At 41.4% G+C, this 23962-nt stretch overlaps 1 protein-coding gene across 1 annotated transcript in view; it reads right to left on the bottom strand.

The window, feature by feature from the left end:
* The window catches only part of LOC126343426 (tachykinins), a 955942-nt gene extending 942665 nt beyond the window's left edge, over positions 1–13277 (bottom strand). Inside the window, exon 1 of the mRNA XM_050001936.1 lies at positions 13052–13277. The gene's annotated coding sequence lies outside the window, so the exon portion shown is untranslated. The remainder of the gene's footprint in view (positions 1–13051) is intronic.
* Between the last annotated feature and the right edge of the window lie 10685 nt (positions 13278–23962).

The following is a 23962-nucleotide window of genomic DNA, read 5'->3' as shown; positions in this document are numbered from 1 at the left end:
TGAATGTCGTCTATGATGTAATGTAGGAGCTATGCAGTTCGTTTAGAATACGTCCCAGATGTGGAATCAGAATTCCCGGAATTGTAAGGTTAATAAAAACACAAAAATTCAACGAAACAAAAGTCAGAGAGTTCTCTCTTCTTTTAGCAATATCTGGCGTACAACGCAGGCATCCAATTTCAATGAGAATGTCGCTCTCGTCATTAACACTGTCTTATCTTAACATGATCACATCGCTCTACAATAATAATATATTGTTAATAAATATACTTATCAGTTAAATTACTTAATTAAAAAGTATACCGTAAACATATGTACTTTTGTGGAACCCAGGTTACAATCTGCAGGAGTAACGAATGATAATGCCAAATATTACGTAATAAATGATCAATAAACCGTTGTTAATTAGGAAATCATCTGGAAATCCTAATGTGTTTGAAAATAGTTATTATGTAACATTATACAATAATATCAGTTCTTTATAAAGAAAACATTACAGTCTACTTCAGTTTCTAGATAACACAGCTATACATATATCATCAATTCATAAATAAATAAAAGTTTTTAACGTCGTACATGAGTTCCTGGACTGTTTTTATTAAAAACTTTTATTCCACTTTTTGATCGCTGTTTTGCAGGAACAATGTTCCGAAATACGCTAGGTAAATAAATATCTCATCCATCAAGTATCAGATAATTAAAGGAAGAAATACGATAGGTGGTGACCGCCGTTCGGCGGTAACATGTGTCGCCGTTTCCAACAGAAGAAACCAGAGTTAAACGCCACGTCGATGTCAGGGTCAGTAGACACAGTAGCCTTGTTCAGTAGGGAAGTATGGGGAAGGAAATTACCCACGACTTTGTTGGTGGAGACCTTGAGGCATTCAACTGAAGTGAAACTGCGTGAAACATAAAATGCGATGATTAGACTCAGATGTGGTACTCGCTCCTTTTGAACACCTGCCCAGTGAGACAACTATCGTGGCAACAAACGCGGAGCCAATCACGCTCGATAGTGTATGGCACTTTAATGATTATCCCTGAGAGTGATTGGAGATAACTGTATGCATGTACCTCTTATAGACAAATATTCCTTTTTAGCCTCTTTTAATTATTTTTAACGGCTTCTCAAAATTAATGTGTTATTTCACAAACGCGTTAGACTTGTTCATTCTAGCGGGCCCATGTGGCCGAGTGGTTCTAGGCGCTTCAGTCTGGAACCGCTCGACCGCTACGGTCGCAGTTTCGAATCCTTTCTCGGGCATGGATGTGTGTGATGTCCCTAGGTTAGTTAGGTTTAAGTAGTTCTAAGTTCTAGGTGACTGATGACCTCAGATGTTAAGTCCCATAGTGCTCAGAGCCATTTTAACCATTAGATCATTCTACATCAATAAGTGCTTCACGTTTCAGGTTATATTTTCTCAGAAACGTTGTAAACTAGATAGCAGCCGATCGTCTAACACACAGTCCGTAATAGTTTAGCGGTCACTCCATTTCAGACAGCAAGCTCACCGAGGGAAGTGGCGCAGTGGTTAGCGCCCTGGACTCACATTCGGCTCAAACCCGTGTCAGGCCATCCTCATCTAGGTTTTCCGTGATTTTCCTAAATCGTTTCAGGCAAATGCCCCTACGGTTCCTTTGAAAGGGCATGTCCGACTTTCTTACCTAATCCGAGATTGTGTTCCGTCTCATAACCTCGTCGTAGACGAGACGTTAAACACTCATCTCCATCGCAGCAAGTAATAAAAGAATGCGATGTGCCATTCTCACCCCTTATTTTGTGCGCTGTAAATTTTTATAAGCATTGTTTTATCCGCTCTAGATAAGTACAAATTTTAAAAAGCACATAATTTCACTGTAGCTCACATACCCAAACATTGTAGATGTAATATACCTACACAATTCTTGCTAATGTAAAGTGTGTGCTTCATAAACTGGTACAGTGTGTTGCAAGAAAGGTGTCGGACGAAGTTTTGAGTTCATCCGCGGTGTTCAAACTGCGTTGCAATCAGAAACAGGCATGGTTCTCCCGGCTGTATTGATGTAGTTGTCGATCAAATTTGTCCCGTTTACGACTAAGTATCAGCTGAATATTGACGTCGCAGCTGTAATCGATTTGGTCTATTAAATTTGCTCATAAGCCACCGATCCCGCTAATTACTGTAACGCCCAAGCTGTATGTAATAATCGAAAGGTTGAAGTCTGAAAGCCCGCGTCTCGTGGTCGTGCGGTAGCGTTCTCGCTTCCCACGCCCGGGTTCCCGGGTTCGATTCCCGGCGGGGTCAGGGATTTTCTCTGCCTATTGATGGCCGGGTGTTGTGTGCTGTCCTTAGGTTAGTCAGGTTTAAGTAGTTCTAAGTTCTAGGGGACTGATGACCATAGATGTTAAGTTCCATAGTGCTCAGAGCCATTTGAACCTTTTTTTTATGTCTGAAACAAACAGCCATCTCATCGCCGTTTATCTGTACAATGAATGTCAGCATAAAACGTGATCTATGAAGGTACATTTATATGACGGTACGGATGGTTATTTTCTTAGTTTCATAGATCGCTAGCACCTTGTCCAACAGAATGGGAGACATGAAAACTAAACCAAACTAACAAATCAAAGTTACTGATGGTTTTCCGGGATCTCTACACACCTAAACTCAGGAACACATTACACAGAAATTTTGATTCAACTCTGTTAAAACTGAGTCATGTGCACAATATTTACGCCTAGTTTGCGACCGAGCGAGGTGGCGCAGTGGCTCGCACACTGCATTCGCATTCGGGGGACGACGGTTCAATCCCGCTTCCGGGATCTCTACACACCTAAACTCAGGAACACATTACACAGAAATTTTGATTCAACTCTGTTAAAACTGAGTCATGTGCACAATATTTACGCCTAGTTTGCGACCGAGCGAGGTGGCGCAGTGGCTCGCACACTGCATTCGCATTCGGGGGGACGACGGTTCAATCCCGCTTCCGGGCATCCTGAGTTAGGTTTTCTGTGACTTCCCTAAATCGCTCCAGGCAAATTCCGAAATGGTTCCTTTGAAAGGGCACGGCCGACTTTCTTCTCCATCCTTCCCTAATCGGATGAGACCAATGACCTCACTGTCTGGTCTCCTCCCCTAAACAACCCAACCCCTAATTTGCGTGCAGCATGTACCTCGATTTGCAAATTTTTAGTTACAGATACAATGAAGGTGACACCTCTAGTAATTCAATTACTTGTAGCTACAGTGGTGTGTGAATTTTTTTTTATGAAGTAAACAGCAGTATTTCACAGAGCGCTTTAAATACACAATCAAGTAAATATACCTATTACAAATGTTAGTCATAAGTTTTATTTCTCTGTCAAAAATTATGTATCTGATATAACATAATACGCGCTAAAGAGAAATGAAAGTTATATTTCCTGAACCTACAAAATCTTTGAAAAAGAGAAGACATAATCATCAAGAAGCTGCAATACATTTTTGTTTGTTTACGACTGGCGTAAATATTATCATCTTCTTTTTATTTTGTAGCTCCTTGGCAGTCATACCTTCTCTCTCTCTCTCTCTCTCTCTCTCTCTGCTGGGTTTTTCGACTGAGTGGCAAGACACTGGATGTGATCGCAGTATGGGCTCCTAAAGACTATGTGGCTCAATTTTCTCTGTACTTTCCTGGTTGCAATGGATTCCTTACGCCCCGTTTTTACATCCGCAGCGACGTAACTTACGGTAGACCACTGATAGCACCGTGTGCTGCTAAGGAAGTGGCATGACGTCCGCTCATCAAACACCTGTGGTCCACCATAACCCCGGTTTAAACTTCTGGATACAATGTGTCTGCTACACTGCTGTTTGTCCCGAAAACCAGAATTCTTGTTTAGTCTCAAACAGGTTATGACCATTGTGTCTTGCACCGTTTATGATCCCACGATAACTCGAAAATGGAAGAATCGGAGGGAAAATGTCGTCAGAATCAAGAGTGAGGAGGAGGAGACGTGGCAGAAGAATTTAGTGCATTTGGAGATAAGGGAAATACGCGACGAAGGGTACTGAGCAAACACCACCAGTGGAATAGTGCAGAAAATACCAGATTGTAATTAAGAGAAAAATTGGGAAAGAAGTCATTGAGTGTGAGCCTCGAGAATGCGGAAGTGATCAATACGTACGGGTTCGGTGAAGCAAATGCAGTCCTGGATTAGCCACGTAGTAAGTGTTAGTAATATTGCCACGGTCCCAGCGCATCTTGGGGCCACGTGTTTGGATGCTTGGATATAAAAATACCTGTCAGGTTAGACGAGAAAGGTACCCTAGCTGCCGTCCAATGGGAAGATGGTGATAGTCATATCTAGAATTAGTTACAACAATTTTAGCTCGTTTGTAAAAGTGAGCCCTGGCCACAGCATACATTATGTGCCGTAAGTTGACAACATCGCAAAACTTATAGGGTAATTCCCTAACGTTGTCTGAGATAGAGTCGTAATAACCAAACCAATTAGAATATGGTTCTACTAACTACCAACTAGAAAGTAATTAATGGATTCAGTACTCATTTTTTTAAGTCTACTATACAGTTCTTCACTCTTTTACAGTGTATTTACTTTTCTTGCAGTACTTTTGATACGAGCCGTCTGGAGTGAAGATTCTTTTCTTGTTGGTGGACTGTTCTTGCACAACGAGTTGTATTTTTTGCGATTCCTGAGTTTCTTTTGTGTCGTCGTTTCTTTCCCAGTCACTCTGGACTAATAGGATACAGCTCTACCGTTTAACGACGATACAACTTATTAAGAGAGTGAAATACTGACGGAAAAAACGCAGCACAAAAAAATAATGAATGTAGAGTACTGTAGTGGACCGCAGAGCCAGCCTGTGTGGCCGAGCGGTTATAGGCGCTTCAGTCTGGAACCGCGCGACCGCTACGGTCGCAGGTTCGAATCCTGCCTCGGGCATGGATATGTGTGATGTCCTTAGGTTAGTTAGGTTTAAGTAGTTCTACGTTCTAGGGCACTGACGACCTCAGATGTTGAGTCCCATAGTGCTCAGAGCCATTTGAACCATTTGGACCGCAGACACATCGAGTCCAGACTCGCACCATACGTCGAATCTAATCGAAAACATTCGGCCGCCATACATGCCGTATTTTGAAACGGGACAGCCCTTCGCGCAAATCACTCAATTTATATTATGAAATGTATTATTACCAAAGGTCCACTCGTGTCAACCGACGCCTTCGGTAGCACCAGCGTATAACGTTCCTCTTGCACTGGAAGCCAGCAGCTCTAAGAAGCCTGTAGAGTTCTGTCTTTACACGACGTTGCATGTCAGGTGTTCATTAAGCCCTCAGTGTGTTCACGTGTTTATAAGGCCGACACGGCGTCAGTTTCCCGTCAGACCTGTGGGAGCACAACACTCTGCTACCTTCTGGCCAGCACTTAAAGCCGCGGCCGTTCTCCCTGGGGACGGCTCCCCGACATGCAGAGCGACGCGCGAACACCTGAGTCGTCGCGAACTGCCGGTCCTTACAGGGTGCGTGCCGGCCGGCAGTAACCGGCTTGCTCGCAGTATGTCCGGTGCACCGTCTCACCGCCCATTACGAGATGTTTCGCTTACGAGCAGCAGTCTTGCGACTTATCTAATTTCTTTCGTGCTGCTTCGCTGGAGGAAATTTTAAGATGAATGTTAAACTGCCGATACCTTGACACATCTACTATATTTGTAACCGCCCTGTTAAATTGTTAGAAAATTAGTCAACCGGTGTTGTAATTTTGAATGAGAGTTAGTATGACTGTCGCGTAATCAATATTTCGTTTGAAGCGCCTTTACAACACAGGCAAGGATCAGTTGTGGGAACTGTGCCACTGCCGGCCGCGGTGGCCGTGCGGTTCTGGGCGCTTCAGTTCGGAACCGCGAGACTGCTACGGTCGCAGGTTCTAATCCTGCCTCGGGCATGGATGTGTGTGATGTCCTTAGGTTAGTTAGGTTTAAGTAGTTCTAAGTTCTAGGGGACTGATGACCTCAGATGTCCCATAGTGCTCAGAGCCATTTGAACCATTTTGAACTGTGCCACTAAATATTAAAAGTAACATTATTAAGCAATACACCCGACTGACACCACAAAATAAGAGGGCTTGTACAATCGCGAGCGAGTGGTTCAAAGTAAGAATTAATACTGTAAAGGAGATGGGTCATAAGTACAGTTAGGTTGGTACACATTCAATTGTATGCGAACGTAAGATCGGGATTCAGGCACGTACGTTCTAAGTACTATCATTCCCCGTGGACTGGGTAAAAAGAAATGTGTTTAAATTGCATATATTCGTCTAGGAATGAAAAAAATTTGACTTCGTAATTAAATGAAAAAGAGATTGCAGGATCTGAAAGTCGCGGTAAATATGACCTAAATATTGAAATTGACATTAGCGGTCACGAAGGGAAAGTGATAAACACATTCACGTACTTCTGTTGTTGAAGATCGTGAAGGTCGTCGCCCCCATATAAATTCTCCACTCAAAATTAAAATAATAGTAACCTTCAAGAGTTACAGGAGCTAGGATCCATGGTATCGTAAATGAGAAAATCATATTGCTCGTAAAATGTTTTCATTATATAACACAATTTCACTTTACAATTACACAGCACTCTTATCACTAGGACATGAGAACAACGAAAGCTAGCTATTACTAATAAACGAAGAGCGTAAATCTTCTTTTGTCCGTCAGTGTTAAATACTTTTCAAATGAAAGTTTGTTATGAGTGTAGAATAATTATCTATACATTTAACTAGGAAAAATTGTTAAGTTTTTTTATATATTCTATGACACCAATCACTTTAGAATTGCTGTTCCCAAAAATATTTCATCTGAAAGTCTCGTCACGAAACAATCACAATTATTGTCTATCTACCTCTATAGATAAAGAACGAGAAATTATTACGTAATTGAAGCAGACAAACTTTGCATCGAATTTGTATGTAGCATGTACCACGATCTGCAGACTGTTAGCTGCGTATGCTGTGATGGTGAAACGTCTGGAAATTTAATAAATTATGGACACCACAGCTCCTGTGAACCTTTTTGTGAAGTAAGCAGTAGTATTTCATATCTTAACAGCGAATACTTTACGAAACAGTTGTAGTATCATAAAAGTGGTAGAGCGAAATGAACATACCAGTATCTTACGAGTGCAGCTCTCGTAATTTCAGTATCTACACAGAGTTCGAAACAATTGCAGTTTCTTAAAGGAATTAAGTACTTTTACACCGCATTCAACCTTCATAAGAAAAATCGCAATGTAGTTGCTACGGTTTTCAACAAAACTTTCCTCGAAAAGAGATAGAAAGCACAGGATAAAACCGACAGCGACAAAATTCGGGTGGTTTTCCAGGGGTATTTTATGAGTATTTTGATTTACATCACTTAACCATATCACTGGTGTCGCTCTAGAGAGTAACTGCACTTTATCTGACTTCTTACTCTCATCTTCGTACCTGCACTGCACAGAAGATATCTGCACAATAGCAGAAATATTGTTGGTATATGCTGTGTGCTTTGTTTGCAAACAAACTTTTTCATTCACTCTCAAGTGTAAGAAATAAATTAATTTAATATTTTTCTTTATCTAGCCTTAATGTTATAATGAAATGTACATCCATCCAGGCGTAAGATGAAAATATAATACACGCTTCAAGAAGAGTAAAAAGGCAAGGACTACTTAAGTGAATAAAATTTAGGTGAAGATATCGAAAAATGAAAATATTGTCTGTCAATCGTTAAACAGTAAAAGTTTGTTGACGGATGAAGCTCCTTCCCGTTAATCACTCTTGATGGTCTTACCTCACAAATCACACGTCCAAGATGACATTATTGAACTATATGAAGAGAAAATTTAAATTAGTTACAAACTACGGCGTGCACACACACTTTATTCAATATGTAAACGTCATTATAGATATTCGGATTTAGGTTTCGATATGTTCGCCATCATTGACGATGAAATGGCGCAGACGAGTAGTGAAATTCTGAATGCTCCTAGAAATGTCGGTTCTAGGAGAGTGTGTGATGTCCTTTGGTTAGTTAGATTTAAGTAGTTCTTAGTTGTAGGGGACTGATTACCTCATAAGTTAAGTCCCACAGTGCTCAGAGCCATTTGAACCATTTTTTGAACATCAATGCTCTCGATGACCTCCTGAATGCATGTTTTCGTCTCAGAAATGGTTTTGGGGTTATTGCAGTACACCTTGTATTTAATATAGCCGTACAAAAATAAGTCTGATGTCTCCAGATCCGGAGAATATGACGGCCAATCGAGGCCCATTCCAGTGGCCCAGAGGCAGAATGCGGTCCCCAAAGCGCTCCTCCAGGACATCAAACACTCAAACACTCTCCTGCTTCGATGGGGTCGAGCTCCGTCTTCCGTGAACCACGTCTTGTCGAAATGAAATCATCTTCCAAAACCTTCAAGTACCGTTCGGTAGTCACTGTGTTATCAAGGAATATCGCACTGATTATTCCGGGACTGGACATTGCAAACCACACAGTAATCCGTTGAGGGTGAAGGGACTTCTCGATCGCGAAATTAGGATTCTCAGTCCCCCAAATTCGTCAGTTTTGCTTATTGACGACCCCCTCCAAACGAAAGTGGGCATCGTCGCTAAACCAAACCGTACATGCGCATACTACGGTTAAGGTAGTCACCTACAGATTTCTCATACCTGTTTTTGTGCTGTTCATTTTGAGATGGTGTGTCATGAGAGGTAACATACATTGCTCGAAAGTACTCAGACCGATCGCGGATCGCCTCTGTTTGAGCATTGTATTCTGAATAGAACCTAGATCTTTAAATACGAAGTCCGATTCAGTTTTGCTACCACTATTTAAGGGGAAATTAAATTAAGTTTTTTCATTGTCAGCCTGCTTATCGAACGATGGTACCTTCTTCAGCACTCGTTACCGATTACTTTTTCTTATAGAATTCACGTAATACTCTGTAAGATAACTAATATTTTCAGATGGTTGGATGCAAATGCAATGCGGCATGCTATCGCTTCTGTGATGCGCTTTTTGACGGCAAACCTTTAATTCGTGGAGCAGTACTATTTTGGAGATTCATTTAGCTTTGTCATTTTCATACTTGTTGACTGCTGCTCAACGAAGGATACGTTACAACTCACGGTACTTGGTGACGACCACGGTAATGCCAACATTGTTCTCCACCCTCATGCCTGCATTCAGTACTGCTAAAGTCTGTTTTTCGATCAGTGTTATTTGCACGCCAACAGTGGTAAACAGCAGTATGAATCAGTTTACTGATGAAAAACTGGTCGATATGATTTCGCCGTGTGGGTTCAATGAAGGCAACGAAACAGCTGCAAAACGTCGATGCCGAGCTGTTACCGCATCAGTGGCGCCTACACCGCAGAAATTTTGCAGCTCTTCATCAATAAACCTATCCATAATTCTGTCTAAATATGTTAACGTACAACTAGTGCTTCCGGAGAAACAAACCCGATACGTAGCCGAACAGTAATTACTGCAAGCATGAACTGGCACGAATAGCTCCACGTGTTAGCAAGTTGCGTCCGGGATTCGGAGAGATGCGCCGGTGGCGAATCGAATCCGCCCGGCTGAGTAACGACGAGGGTCGGCGAGTCGGCCAGCCTGGATGTGATTTTTAGGCAATTCCCTCATCCGACTAGCCGAATAACAGGCTCCTGGTGTCCGCGTCCTGCTTCAGGTACAGATTTATAAAAGGTTACACTCTTTCATATGGATAGCAATACACGCAGACGACTGGGGTACACTTATTCCGTCCCGGTGGATTAAGTGGTGACGCAAAGGCAGGACATCCGGCCACCCTCTAACATTAACAGTGCTAAATCCGATAATAAACGTGCCGACGCCGTGCAAGTACCGGCTAAATGCAAACCAAGAAGAAGAACGAATGCAAGCTTGAAGCCGAAAATTACAGTGAGTAGCACTGTTGTCAAAGGCAGTACCATGAGCGAATGGAAAAGAAGCTGTTTGCAAACAAGACACGTACCTCATGGAGTCGACAAAAAAAATGGTGCAAATGGCTCTGAGCACTTTGGGACTTAACATCTGTGGTCATCAGTCCCCTAGAACTTAGAACTATTTAAACGTAACCAACCTAAGGACATCACACACATCCATGCCCGAGGCATTATTCGAACCTGTGACCGTAGCGGTCACGCGGTTCCAGCCTGAAGCGCCTAGAAGCGCTCGGCCACATCGGCCGGCTGGAGTCGACATTTACATTGTTGTACCAGTACCGTCAGTGCAATACTGATGCAAAGACATATCGGGTCCTCAGTGCTTGATTTATAAAGAAAGAGGTTCCGGTACTGTGACCATCCAGAAGGTGTTTTTGAAATTAAACTTCTAAATAATTATTTTAATGCTTTTATGAGCATTTTAGAAGTCTGAATACAACATTTGATATTTTTATTACATCGCTTCAACTGCAGCAATGAGCAGTTCTGATTTTTTTTTTCGTCAGTGGTATTAGTATGGCGTGTCGGTGAGTACCGTCACAAATCTGGCACTGGCCCCTTATACCCAAATGCTCGGAAAATGTCAGTGACAAACTGAAATTTTGTCTGTGTAGTTCAAGTTCTCCCTGTAACTTGTTCGACTAACTGGCAAAACAAGTGAAACACTGAACGGCTGTGCTGGTCCTCATACTTAACATTTTCTCTGCCTCATCCTGAAAAATGTTTCATTGACAATTATAAAAAGCGAAGTACAGCGATAGTTCTCATTTCAACAACACTTCATACCGGAAAAAATAGTACATAGCTTTATTTCAAACATTTTTAATTTTTTAAATGAGTTGTTCAAATATTGGGACTGGAGGTAACATAGGAATTCTGACGTGCTACCAAATGGTCGTCTCTTCTCCGAACAATGATGTGTCTAAAATGTGTGGGACCTTTCTGGAGATACCTTAGATGTTTTAAAAGTACATTTCTTGCCAAGAGCTGTTACCATCCGCCGACTGAACTTATGCATTAGTAGTCACATCAGGCTGGATACTCGAAGAATACTCCAAATAAAATAATTACCGCTCGATCACATGCCTACGGAAATGTGTAAAAAGAACTTTTCTGAAGGAACTGCTCATATACGAGAAGCGAATACCAAGTATGACACAACTGGCGGTGGGCTTTTCGAATACCGTGCGTGCAGCGGCAGGGGCTGCTGTATTTTGCGCCACCGTCTAATTCCAAGTACTCGCATTTTAGATGCTCGTTTCGTCGTCAGAGTCGAGAGGGGATGCAGAATTTCACATTGCAGTGAAGGATTTCGCAATAGCCTTTACCAGGAATTACTCCCTTATTAAATTCCAAAGTCTGAAAAAAGTATGTGGAATCACGTACGGTCCATCCTTTTGTGTTTCTAAGAGTGATTCCTTAGGGTGTTTAACACTCTGGTGGCCCTTATAAATGTGACAGTACTATCTGTCGTCAGGAAGAATCTTATCTGATGCGATCTTTCGAAAATATCCTTGTCATTCGCACATTCGTAAGTTAAGCAAAATATTCATAAAGCGAGGAGCAAAAATGAAACATGGTGAACTATCTCACTGCTTAGATGATGTGTATGTGATATTAAGAAAAGATTAATAAACTTACAAATATTTCAGTACTGCAGCATGTTCATTTTAGAGCTTTGTAGTTGCAGTCTTAGATTTAATTGCGTTCTACGTAAGTACTCATTCTAATAAAATATTTGTTCAAAGTGTTGAGACAAGAAAGAAAGCAATTTGGGACAAGCTAACGAATTCAGGACTTCTATCTTTCTTCTAGCAACTCTGTGTGGAGTGCCACCGATATTTAGAAAGTCATCGTACAAGAATAATATGTTTAAAGACAAGCCGCTTGTGTTGGAGAAGTAACCCTTCGTACTATCCAGATTACGTTAAGTGCACTGTCCGAAGGTTCTGACGAAGTAGAAAACCTCTGCAACCTTTTAATACGTATTCTGACCCGATAAAATTGCAGAATCACTCTTACTGGAAGAATTAGTACGTTTTTCTACTTTATCTGCAATCTCGCAGTTTCCTAGGACTTAAACAACAAAAATGCAAGGTGTTTCACAAATTATAGCGAAAACTGGCACGGGTGGAAGAATACGACGGAAGAAGAAATAAACTTCTCAGTAAAGACGGACTTGTAACCGAGCTGTTTTGAATATATTTACGAATGTGTGAATGTGAGTTATTACTGATTTCAGAATAAAATAGTGTCGAATTTACCAGACATGTATTGGAGAGGTCAGCCTTCCCATTAAATCCCTACTTCTCAGAGTTGAAATTTCGCCCATGTCGTACTTTAACAAGACAAACAATACAGCTTCAGCTCGTTGCACGTTAGAATTTACTGTGTACTAGCACGTGTTGGTGTTCTACGTGTCGCACCCGCATCTGCAATTTGCAGAGATCGTTGCAAGGAGTTAGGAATTTTTTTAGAAGACCACTGGGTCAACCAGTGAATCTTGATAAAAATGTACAGTTCCCAGTCCTCCAACCATGCCTGCTGTAGACTTCACTTTTGAGATGACATCAATCAGAAAAATCCAGAGGATTGAAGTCAGACCGTAGCAGAGGACAGTATACAAGCCTCTCTGTACCCACAGTGGAGCCTATTTGCTTGTGAATGTCGTTAGTCATCTTTCAGCAGCGGTAAAAATGCAGGTGCGTCATCATACGGAAACCACATTCCCCAACCGTGGGCCGTGGGTGGAATTCGGGCGCACTTACAAGGGGGCTGAATCGGAAGCTTTACATTTCAAATATATTTCTGCTAACTTCGACATTATTCAAGTGAGTGGTGGATCGAAACCACCCTTTCGCAACTGTTCTCGCAAACTGGATCATAGGCTGCGTAATTGTATGTTTTTCGTATCGAAATCCTAAACTATATACCACGTCAGTGAGGACAAAGTATTTACACCTTTTGTTGTTAATGTCTCGTGTCGGTTCGGGACGAGGAAGTGGGGTGCCGCGGTGCGGGGCTACAGTGCAGGCAGAGTCCCGGAGTACCGGGTACTGACCTTGGTCGCGGAATGGTGCAGCGAGCGGTCTCGGTCTGGCTGTTCGCTATGCGCACGGCCGGGGAGCTGTCTGCAGTCGTGGCGAGCGGGTTGCGGGTAGCGTGCTCGCAGGGGACGGCGGCGACTCGAGCGCGGCTGGCGCGCGCCCCGCAACTTATAGCGGCCGCCGGCCAATCGCAGCGCAGCAGGCGGCGCCGCGCCGGCCTTCCATTCAGCGGCGCCCCGGGCCGGCGGGCAGCAGGTAGGCGGAGGGGGCCTGGCCACCGCCGACGCGCGCGGCCAGGTCGCATGCACCGGCGGCGCGGCCCCAGCTGCTCAAGTGGTTCGCGCGCTACACGTTATGCAGGCAGCAGCCCACAGCTCGTACAAACGTTTCCTTTAACACCAAGACCAGCTAACAAGCGTGTCTTTCTTTCTTACTGTTTTTAGTTTTTCTGTTCGTAATATAACAACATCAAAATGAAATATCGCCCAGGAAATATGTTTTCTCAGGAAAGACGCAGGTGTCTAGAGATTACATTAGATTAGTACTTGTTCCATAGATCATGAATACGACACTCCGTAATGATGTGGAACGTGTCAGGTTAATAAAAGGTGTCTGTCATAGAGTAAATATCTCTGGAGTGAGCATTGCGTTCTGCGCATGTTGTCAACATTAAACCAGGATTGTCACGTGTTTTCGGAACTTCGCTGTGCGTGTGTCTTTCTGCAGCGTTTGAAGTTTATAATATCAAGAGTTTTTGTTGTGTTTCACCGTTTGTTGATAGTGTAATAGCGAGGGTGAATTACTGTTGTTGCTACGGATGCAAACAAAAATATGTGAAAGGAGGGATAGTAACTTTTCATGGGTACATACCATGTAGCTCTAATCATAGTTATCATATTAGGAAGAAACACTGTATAAGTTTAAAAATTTCGAGTCGCCTTATAATTAAGGCTTGATTCTGTAGACCTATTTTTTTACTATATCTGTAAAAAAGATATTATTGTTCGTACAAAATCTTACAAACAATCGCTTCCTCTCGTAAATTTGCTAGTGTAACAGGAAAGGGAAAGGTTAGTTGTTTCAGTAAATACTATCCTCCATGCATTTATCAGTGACTTGTCAATTATGTATAGATTACTCAGTCTACTATTTATTTAATAAACTGGGAGCAAGTACTTAAAATGCGTTAAATAAATACCTCGAAGCGCCACCAGTAATAGAAATTGTGCTTTAGGTCGCAAAAACGAGAAAATAAATACGCAGAAATACAAGAAAAAAGAACGAATTAGCAGGGACATAATCCCTAATGTGTGCCAAATTCAGTGTTTTTCGGACACTTGCAAAAGTACTAACGTACTGTCAAGTCGTTTTACAGGACTATCACTGCAAAAATGTACTGGCTCTGTAATACTATAAAGTGCGGTATCATACCAAAAGCTACCAAAAATCGAGTGCATCTCAACTATGACACCTATCGCAAAGAAGCTGAATGTAATATCACTTGCCCTTAAAAATTACGTAGCTGGTTTATTCCCGGTATCAAATGGATACTGTTAAAATGTCTGCTCAACATATATAAATAATCCACGACACGTACGAAAAGAACCCGTCTGTACTAGGGATGTAGTGACATTCTAAATATACAGGGCGCTATACGGACACACACACGACGTCCCGAGATCACGTGACCGGGCCGGCAATGTATGTTGACAACACAAAATCTCTTCTGCGCATGTGAATGCTCACTCCAGAGATATTTACTCTATGGTGTCTATACAAGATATTACATTACACAAAATATTACATGACACTTAATATTTTTAATTTTTTTGTGGGGTTTGGGGAAATTACACACTTACTATATCCAAGAATTCATCTAATGAGTAGAAGGAGTAGCCATTAAGAAATTCTTTTAATTTCCTTTTAAATGCTATATGGCTATTCTAACAACCCTACCACAACAAAGGTCAAAATTTAATAATGATTGTGCTGTTGCTCACGCTGCTAAATACTGCATTTTTGGGCAACAGCATAGTTATTATGTGGCAGGTGTCATTAGAGCACAGTTAATAAAGTCATTGCATGTAATAATAAATAAACTAGGCACTCATCTTTTCGTGTTTCCCACGCTGGTCTCGTTGTAAAATCAAGCCTCAATCGTCGAAAATCTAGGTGGTGGTGATTCCAAGCTCGGATGCAAAGAGGCTTAGGTTTTATTCTGCTATATTCAAAAGTTTTGTAGATGCGCTTCACAAACCATTCTTGAAGATTAAACCTTTCAAAGTCAGCACAATGGTGATGTAAAAAAAATCAGCACTCCAAATTTAAGTTACACTTCCTTTTAATTGTTTTTATCGCGATATTATGTAACACACAAAACATCACTTCACAATACAAAACATACCTGAAAACATCTTCCTCACAGTCACTTTTAAAATTCACATTTTATAAACTGACTACAAAATGAGTCTTCCCAACATGACGTCCAAGACTTGACCTTCTCAAGGTCCGACTCTCTAACAACTAACCAATAATCGCTTAAGCGCCCAAAAATCAGAGTTACAAGTACGTCAAAGATCATAGTGACAAAAGAAAGAATACACATAAGAATAATATCATTGCAATATAAACATATCGATGTATCATAGTACCTCTAAATTAATGAAATCAAATCTGAATGTTGTCTCAGAAATGTGTGAACTACTTTACAGAAACACAGTAGAATATTGCTGGTATCGAGAGGTTCAGGTGAGGTGCCGTAATGGTTGCGTAATTCAAGTACCATTACACTAACTGTCAGACTTTTGATTCTTTTACGTAAGTGACCAAAACATTTGTGACAGCATACTTTCCCCCCCCCCCCCCCCCCCCCCCCCCCCCATGAACCATGGACCTTGCCGCTGGTGGGGAGGCTTGCGTGCCTCAGCGATACAGATAGCAGTACCGTAGGTGCAACCACAACGGAGGGGTATCCGTGGAGAGGCCAGACAAACGTGTGGTTCCTGAAGAGGGGCAGCAGCCTTTTCAGTAGTTGCAGGGGCAACACTCTGGATGATTGACTGATCTGGCCTTGTAACAATAACCAAAACAGCCTTGCTGTGCTGGTACTGCGAACGGCTGAAAGCAAGGGGAAACTACAGCCGTAATTTCTCCCGAGGGCATGCACCTTTACTCTATGATTAAATGATGATGGCATCCTCTTGGGTAAAATATTCCAGAGGTAAAATAGTCCCCCATTCGGATCTCCGGGCGGGGACTACTCAAGAGGATGTCGTTATCAGGAGAAAAAAAACTGGCGTTCTACGGGTCAGAGCGTGGAATGTCAGATCCCTTAATCGGGTAGGTAGGTTAGAAAATTTAAAAAGGGAAATGGATAGGTTAAAGTTAGATATAGTGGGAATTAGTGAAGTTCGGTGGCAGGAGGAACATGACTTCTGGTCAGGTGACTACAGAGTTATAAACACAAAATCAAATAGGGGTAATGCAGGAGTAGGTTTAATAATGAATAGGAAAATAGGAATGCGGGTACGCTACTACAAACAGCATAGTGAACGCATTATTGTGGCCAAGATAGATACGAAGCCCACACCTACTACAGTAGTACAAGTTTATATGACAACTAGCTCTGCAGATGACGAAGAAATTGAAGAAATGTATGATCAAATAAAAGAAATTATTCAGATACTGAAGGGTAAGAAAATTTAATAGTCATGGGTGACTGGAATTCGGTAGTAGGAAAAGGGAGAGAAGGAAACGTAGTAGGTGAATATGGACTGGTGCAAAGAAATGAACGAGGAAGCCGCCTGGTAGAATTTTGCACAGAGCACAACATAATCATAGGTAACACTTGGTTCAAGAATCATAAAAGAAGGCTGTATACATGGAAGAAGCCTGGAGATACTGACAGGTTTCAGATAGATTATATAATGGTACGACAGAGATTTAGGAACCAGGTTTTAAATTGTAAGACATTTCCAGGGGCAGATGTGGACTCTGACCACAATCTGTTGGTTATGACCTGTAGATTAAAACTGAAGAAACTGCAAAAAGGTGGGAATTTAAGGAGATGGGACCTGGATAAACTAAAAGAACCAGAGGTTGTACGGAGTTTCAAGGTGAGCATAAGGGAGCAATTGACAGGAATGGGGGAAAGAAATACAGTAGAAGAAGAATGGGTAGCTTTGAGGGATGAAATAATGAAGGCAGCAGAGGATCAAGTAGGTAAAAAGACGAGGGCTAGTAGAAATCCTTGGGTAACAGAAGAAATATCGAATTTAATTGATGAAAGGAGAAAATATAAAAATGCAGTAAATCAAGCAGGCAAAAAGGAATACAGACGTCTCAAAAATGACATCGACAGGAAATGCAAAATGGCTAAGCAGGGATGGCTAGAGGACAAATGTAAGGATGTAGAGGCTTATCTCACTAGGGGTAATAAAGATACTGCCTACAGGAAAATTAAAGAGACCTTTGGAGAAAAGAGGACAATTTTTATGAATATTAAGAGCTCAGATGGAAACCCAGTTCTAACCAAAGAAGGGAAAGCAGAAAGGTGGAAGGAGTATAGAGGGTCTATACAAGGGCTATGTACTTGAGGACAATATTATGGAAATGGAAGAGGATGTAGAAGATGAAATGGGAGATACGATACTGCGTGGGGAGTTTGACAGAGCACTGAAAGACCTGAGTCGAAACAAGGCCCCCGGAGTAGACAACATTCCATTGGAACTACTGACGGCCTTGGGAGAGCCAGTCGTGACAAAACTCTACCATCTGGTGAGCAAGATGTATGAGACAGGCGAAAAACCCTCAGACTTCAAGAAGAATATAATAACTCCAATCCCAAAGAAAGCAGGAGTTGACAGATGTGAAACTTACCGAACTATCAGTTTAATGTCACAGCTGCAAAATACTAACGCGAGTTCTTTACAGACGAATGGAAAACCTAGTAGAAGCCGACCTCGGGGAGGATCAGTTTGGATTCCGTAGAAATGTTGGTACACGTGAGGCAATACTGACCCTACGACTTATCTTAGAAGAAAGATTAAGCAAAGGCAAACCTACGTGTTTACCATTTGTAGACTTAGAGAAAGCTTTTGACAATGTTGACTGGAATACTCTCTTTCAAATTCTGAAGGTGGCAGGGGTAAAATACATGGAGCGAAAGGCTATTTACAATTTGTACAGAAACCAGATGGCAGTTATAAGAGTCGAGGGACATGAAAGGGAAGCAGTGGTGGGGAAGGGAGTGAGACAGGGCTGTAGTCTATCTCCGATGTTATTCAATCTGTATATTGAGCAAGCAATGAAGGAAACAAAAGAAAAATTCGGAGTAGGTATTAAAGTCCATGGAGAAGAAATAAAAATTTTGAGGTTCGCCGATGGCATCGTAATTCTGTCAGAGACAGCAAAGGACTTGGAAGAGCAGTTGAACGGAATGGATAGTGTCTTGAAAGGAGGATATAAGATGAACATCAACAAAAGCAAAACGAGGATAATGGAATATAGTCGAATTAAGTCGGGTGATGCTGAGGGAATTAGATTAGGAAGTGAGACACTTAAAGTAGTAAAGGAGTTTTGCTATTTGGGAGCAAAATAACTGATGATGGTCGAAGTAGAGAGGATATAAAATGTAGACTGGCAATGGCAAGAAAAGCGTTTCTGAAGAAGAGAAGTTTGTTAACATCGAGTATAGATTTAAGTGTCAGGAAGTCATTTCTGAAAGTATTTGTATGGAGTGTAGCCATGTATGAAAGTGAATCATGGACGATAAATAGTTTGGACAGGAAGAGAACAGAAGCTTTCGAAATGTGGTGCTACAGAAGAATGCTGAAGATTAGATGGGTAGATCACATAACTATTTAGGAAGTATTGAATCGGATTGGGGAGAATAGAAGTTTGTGGCACAACGTGACCAGAAGAAGGGATCGGTTGGTAGGACATGTTCTGAGGCATCAAGGGATCACCAATTTAGTATTGGAGGGCAGCGTGGAGGGTAAAAATCGTAGAGGGAGACCAAGAGATGACTATACTAAGCAGATTCAGAAGGATGTAGGTTGCAGTATGTACTGGGAGATGAAGAAGCTTGCACAGAATAGAGTAGCATGGAGAGCTGCATCAAACCAGTTTCAAAACTGAAGACCACAACAACAACAATTTACCCACTTCTGAGCCAAATTTAGATTTAACCTTGAGTACTGAAGATCATCCATTCTCCTAGTGTTATAGCCATGTACACTGCTATTACTTTTGAATTCGTTCGGATTGTTAATAACAAATTTCATAAGTGAATATATATATTGTGAGGCTACAGTGAAGATCTCTAGCTATTTAAATAATTTCTGCAGGATGATCTTGGTTGAGCTCCAGCAATTATTCGGATTACACCCTTTTTGTGCAATGAACACACTCTTACTCAATGATGAGTTACCCAAGAATATGATGCCATACGAAAGCAGAGAATGAAAATAGGTGTGGTAAGTTAATTTACTGAGATTTATGTCGCCAAAATTTGCAATGACCCTAATAGCATAAGTAGCTGTACTCAAACGTTTCAGCAGATCCTCAGTGTGCTTTTTTTTCAGTTCAACCCCTCATCAATGCATGTACCTAGAAATTTTGAATATTCTACCTTAGCTACCTATTTCTGATCGAACTCTATATTTATTAATGGGGTCATTCCATTTACTGTGTGGAACTGTATATACTGTGTTTTGTCAGAGTTTAATGAGAGCCCATTTGCAGAGAACCACTTAATGATTTTCTGAAAATCATCGTTTACAATTTCACCAGTTAATTCTTATCTGTGAGGTGTGATAGCTATACTTGTATCATCGGAAAAAAGAACCAGCTTTGCATCTTCGTGAATATAGAATGGCCAGTCATTAATATATGTACCCTTGCAGGCCGGTGTGGCAGAGCGATTCTAGGCGCTTCAGTCTGGAGCCGCGCCACCGCTACGGTCGCAGGTTCGAATCCTACCTCGGGCATGGATGTGTGTGATGTCTTTAGGTTAGCTACGTTTACGTAGTTCTAAGTTATAGGGGACTGATGACCTCAGATGTTAAGTCCCATAGTGTTCAGAGCCATATGTACCCTTGGGCACACTGTTGTTCTTCCTTTCGTACGTCAACGTATAACATCACCGTCTGCAGTTATGTGAAATATTTTGCGAAACAAAGTCCAGAAGTCAGTCTTTGGTAGTAACGTTAATATAAAACTGAGGCCTAATTTTATCTTTGGTTTAATCTCACTTATTTCGTGAAAATCAAGAACGATAATAATACTACTGACTTTCATTTACTTTCGAACTGCAAAATAGCTACAGCCAACAGTCAGCTTGGAAATAATTGGTTTTGTATTTTACTTCCAGTGGAAAGAAATGAATTTTAGCTTTATAATAATTGCACTCAGAAAAATTATCGGAGTTCGGGAGAAAAAATTACTGCTAGTTTTAATGAAAGTAATATGCAAATAGTAACTACGCACAAAATAGTTTTGAGATAATCGCGGGCCTAAAGAAAAGCTTCTGTATTTGATTTCCTCACTTTTTATGAAATAAAATTATTTGTTCCTTTTATCCCAAAAGAAAGACAAAGTTCAAATAACATATTTGTAATATGCAGTTTATCTGTATGCTTTAACGAACAGTCAATTTATACAACACACTTTTAGTAAAACAGCTTAGCGAAAGCCATGAAGAAAGATCCAATTCCCAACAAAACCTAATCATGTGAGAATGAGAGCTAAAGAACAAGAGGAATTCTCATATTCGTACATATAGTTTCAACATTCTAATAGCGTTATCTTTGCGTAATTTTTGACTGAGTGCTTGTTACAAGGTTCATGCATCGCTGCATTGCATAGATATTTTGTTCAAAAAAATAAATATTTTTTTTCACTTAAGCGTATTAGATGTAATTAGTAATCATTTCTTCTGGTAGAGGGGTAAGTTCGTTTAGTCCAGCTGTGACAAAACAAACGACATCTCGTCGATTTTGTTAAAGCTATTTTCTGTAAAAGTAAGCACCTAAATTTGGTACCACCTGTCTCATCATCATTAGAGTACATAAAAATAAAAGATATTAGTTGAAACAGGTTTTCTCAGGAGTACTACAGAGACCCGTATTTAGTTCACAGTTGTTCTGCTCTAAGACATCATTTCCACGCCGAGAAGCGCCAGCTTCTCGCAAGTGCCAGACATGGAGATACCAGGCGATGTCCACGTGAATGACGATCTGTATTCATTGTCCAGATGAGTGCACACCTTTGCCTAAATGCGAAGAAGTTCAAGCATTTCACGTAAGCGACATTCTAACACAAATCTATAGTTCAATCATTTTGATTTTTGTTACACGTTGTAATAGTGAATTAGTGTTTATCTTTGGGCAGCTCACAGAAAATCAAATCTGTTTTGATGAAAGCATGAAAAACCGTCTGAAGATGAAGTGTGAAAATTTCTAAACCGGTAACAATACTTTTTTAACGAAATAACCCAAAACTAATTCGTGGTTGGTTGCTGAACACCATCAATAATTTATTTAAGTCACAAGCAATTTTAGTATACAATCAGAACTTAATTAGTTCTGAATTCCATGAAAGATTACCTCCTCTTCAAATCCATGACATCCCTATAACACATGAGAAAATAGTGAAGAAATTGCGTGTAGCTTTGTTTGAGCGCTTCAGCTGGGAAGTAAATACTGTCGCCACATGAACGAAGACTTCTGGTTTCTTTTGTGACATCTGGGTATTTCGGAACGCATTTCCGCTAGATTCGAAACGTACACTCGTGCAATCACACGTCCTGTCGAGCTTCCACTATTGCCGTAGAATCAGCTACATCACGAGTAGTGATTATTCCAGACGGTTAGAACTAAGATGATTGCTTGGATGTTCTACATCACTCTCATCCGTTTGTGTAACCTGTCATTATCTCGTATGTCCCGTTAGGATGATTGTAGTCACACTTGTTGCATAACTGCCACACGGCTCTTAGTGTGTATTCACCCCATTACGTCACTCCAGACTCTAAGTATCTGTCGTCGCATAGTCTCACTCGCCTGGTATCCTAGTTGAGCACATCCACAAAACAAGAACACTCGCAAACGCCTTCTCTGTTGCTTCTGTTCTCCCCTGCACATAAATCAGTGCACTTTTGCACTTTGTCAATCTCATAACGTTTTGCTAAAAATTGTCAGATTTCTCTCTGTAAATTGTAAAGGAAATGCCTCCACGTTCTCTCCATTGTGATTCATTCTCTTTTAATTTATCGATCAGTCGCTCCATGTTCATTCTCCCTCTCTTTAAGACTCATTTCTATCGTGTTCCTCTACCTGCCCCTCTCCCATTCCTCTCTCACGTCCATTGCTGTCATGATAAGGACAACACAACACCCAGTCCCTGACCGGAGAAAATCTCCAACCCAGCCGGGAATCGAACCCGGTCCGATGGGTACGACATTCTGTCGCGCTGAACACTCAGCTACCAGGGGCGGACACACCTAGATAGAGTTATAGGTACTTGAGTACGTTTCACAACAGATGGCCCATTGGAAATGATATATTTTCATTTGGCTACTGGGAAGTTTTACGAGTATTTATATCAATACAACGTACAGAAAAGAGTTCTACACACACTGCCATTACTGAACCGTAAAGGACAAGTTCATTTCTTAAAAAATACGTCACATAACTAGCTTTTAACATTGGTGACAAAATGTTGAAAATGTATGCGTAAACTCCCCATTACATTCTCAATTATTTCTTTGGGAACAGCCTCTGTCTCTTCACGAATTGCGTCTTTCTACTTGTAAGTATTGTGCAGTCGCCGCAAAGAAACTTAGTTCTTGGGATGTGTGCGAGAAATACGGGACTTTTCCTCTGACAATCCCATTCACATGGAAGTTTGCCTCTTCAGACGTCACAAGGTTTATATGAAATGCGTCATCCTGGTCAGTTGTGTCCAGTAATATTGTGTTATTGTGTAGAAATTGTGCCTACTCACTTCATCCCCCGGCCTTAACTGCTGAACCACTCGCAGCATGTAAGAATGGAGCTTTATATTCTGTTCCACAATCCTCTGCGACGGACAAATCAGTCTGGGCTTCGTGGCAGATCTGTAGTGCTCCGCATTGGTTAGAGGACCTGTCTCGCGCCACTACTTTATTCAATTGGATATTGTTCTCCTGTCTGGATACCTAAAATGGCAGTCCCTCCCGACGCGCTTTGAGCGTCGCGCAACTACAAGCATCTGCATATGACAGAACACCTCCACTGCCGCAGTACGCACCACCGTTGGACAGGTTCCATACTGCACTGAATGGCATACGATGTGGGACCGATCAGATGTGGTATGGCGTTAGCAGGGTGGTCAGCTGAAAGTGTTCTCTTTTCCGTGTGCCAGTCAGCCCGCAGTAGCTCATCAACGTAACAGGCCAAGGGAGACACACTATGGATATTTTTGCACTCTTATTGTTGGACATGAAGGATTCATTTAAACAGGCAATAGAATAAAACTGTTAACTCTTAAATAATTTATTGTGTCAGAAAGATCTATAAAGCCGAAAGATAGTTAAAAAATTTATGGAGCTACTGTTTTAGGTAAGCTACACTGAAACTAGAACCTGTGACGACTACGCCCACCTACATATTCCATCTGCGAATACCTAACTCGTAGTTGGCGATGCAAGTGGAATGACGTGTGTGTGTTTAAAAAAGGAAAGGCTACTCCCATAAGAAGTATGATTAAGTCCACACACACACAGACACACACACACACACACACACACACACACACACACACACACACACACACACACATACACACACACACCCTCGCACGCCAGCGCGAGCTCACGCACGTGCACAAATTCAGCACTACGGAGATAACTGTGGGCTGCATATTAAATACTCATATGTAGCACA

The sequence above is a fragment of the Schistocerca gregaria genome, chromosome 1 (genome assembly GCF_023897955.1).
Source record: "Schistocerca gregaria isolate iqSchGreg1 chromosome 1, iqSchGreg1.2, whole genome shotgun sequence".
NCBI lineage: Eukaryota > Metazoa > Arthropoda > Insecta > Orthoptera > Acrididae > Schistocerca > Schistocerca gregaria.
The sequence above is the reverse complement of the archived record's forward strand: the minus strand, read 5'-3'. Positions and strand labels throughout refer to the sequence as shown.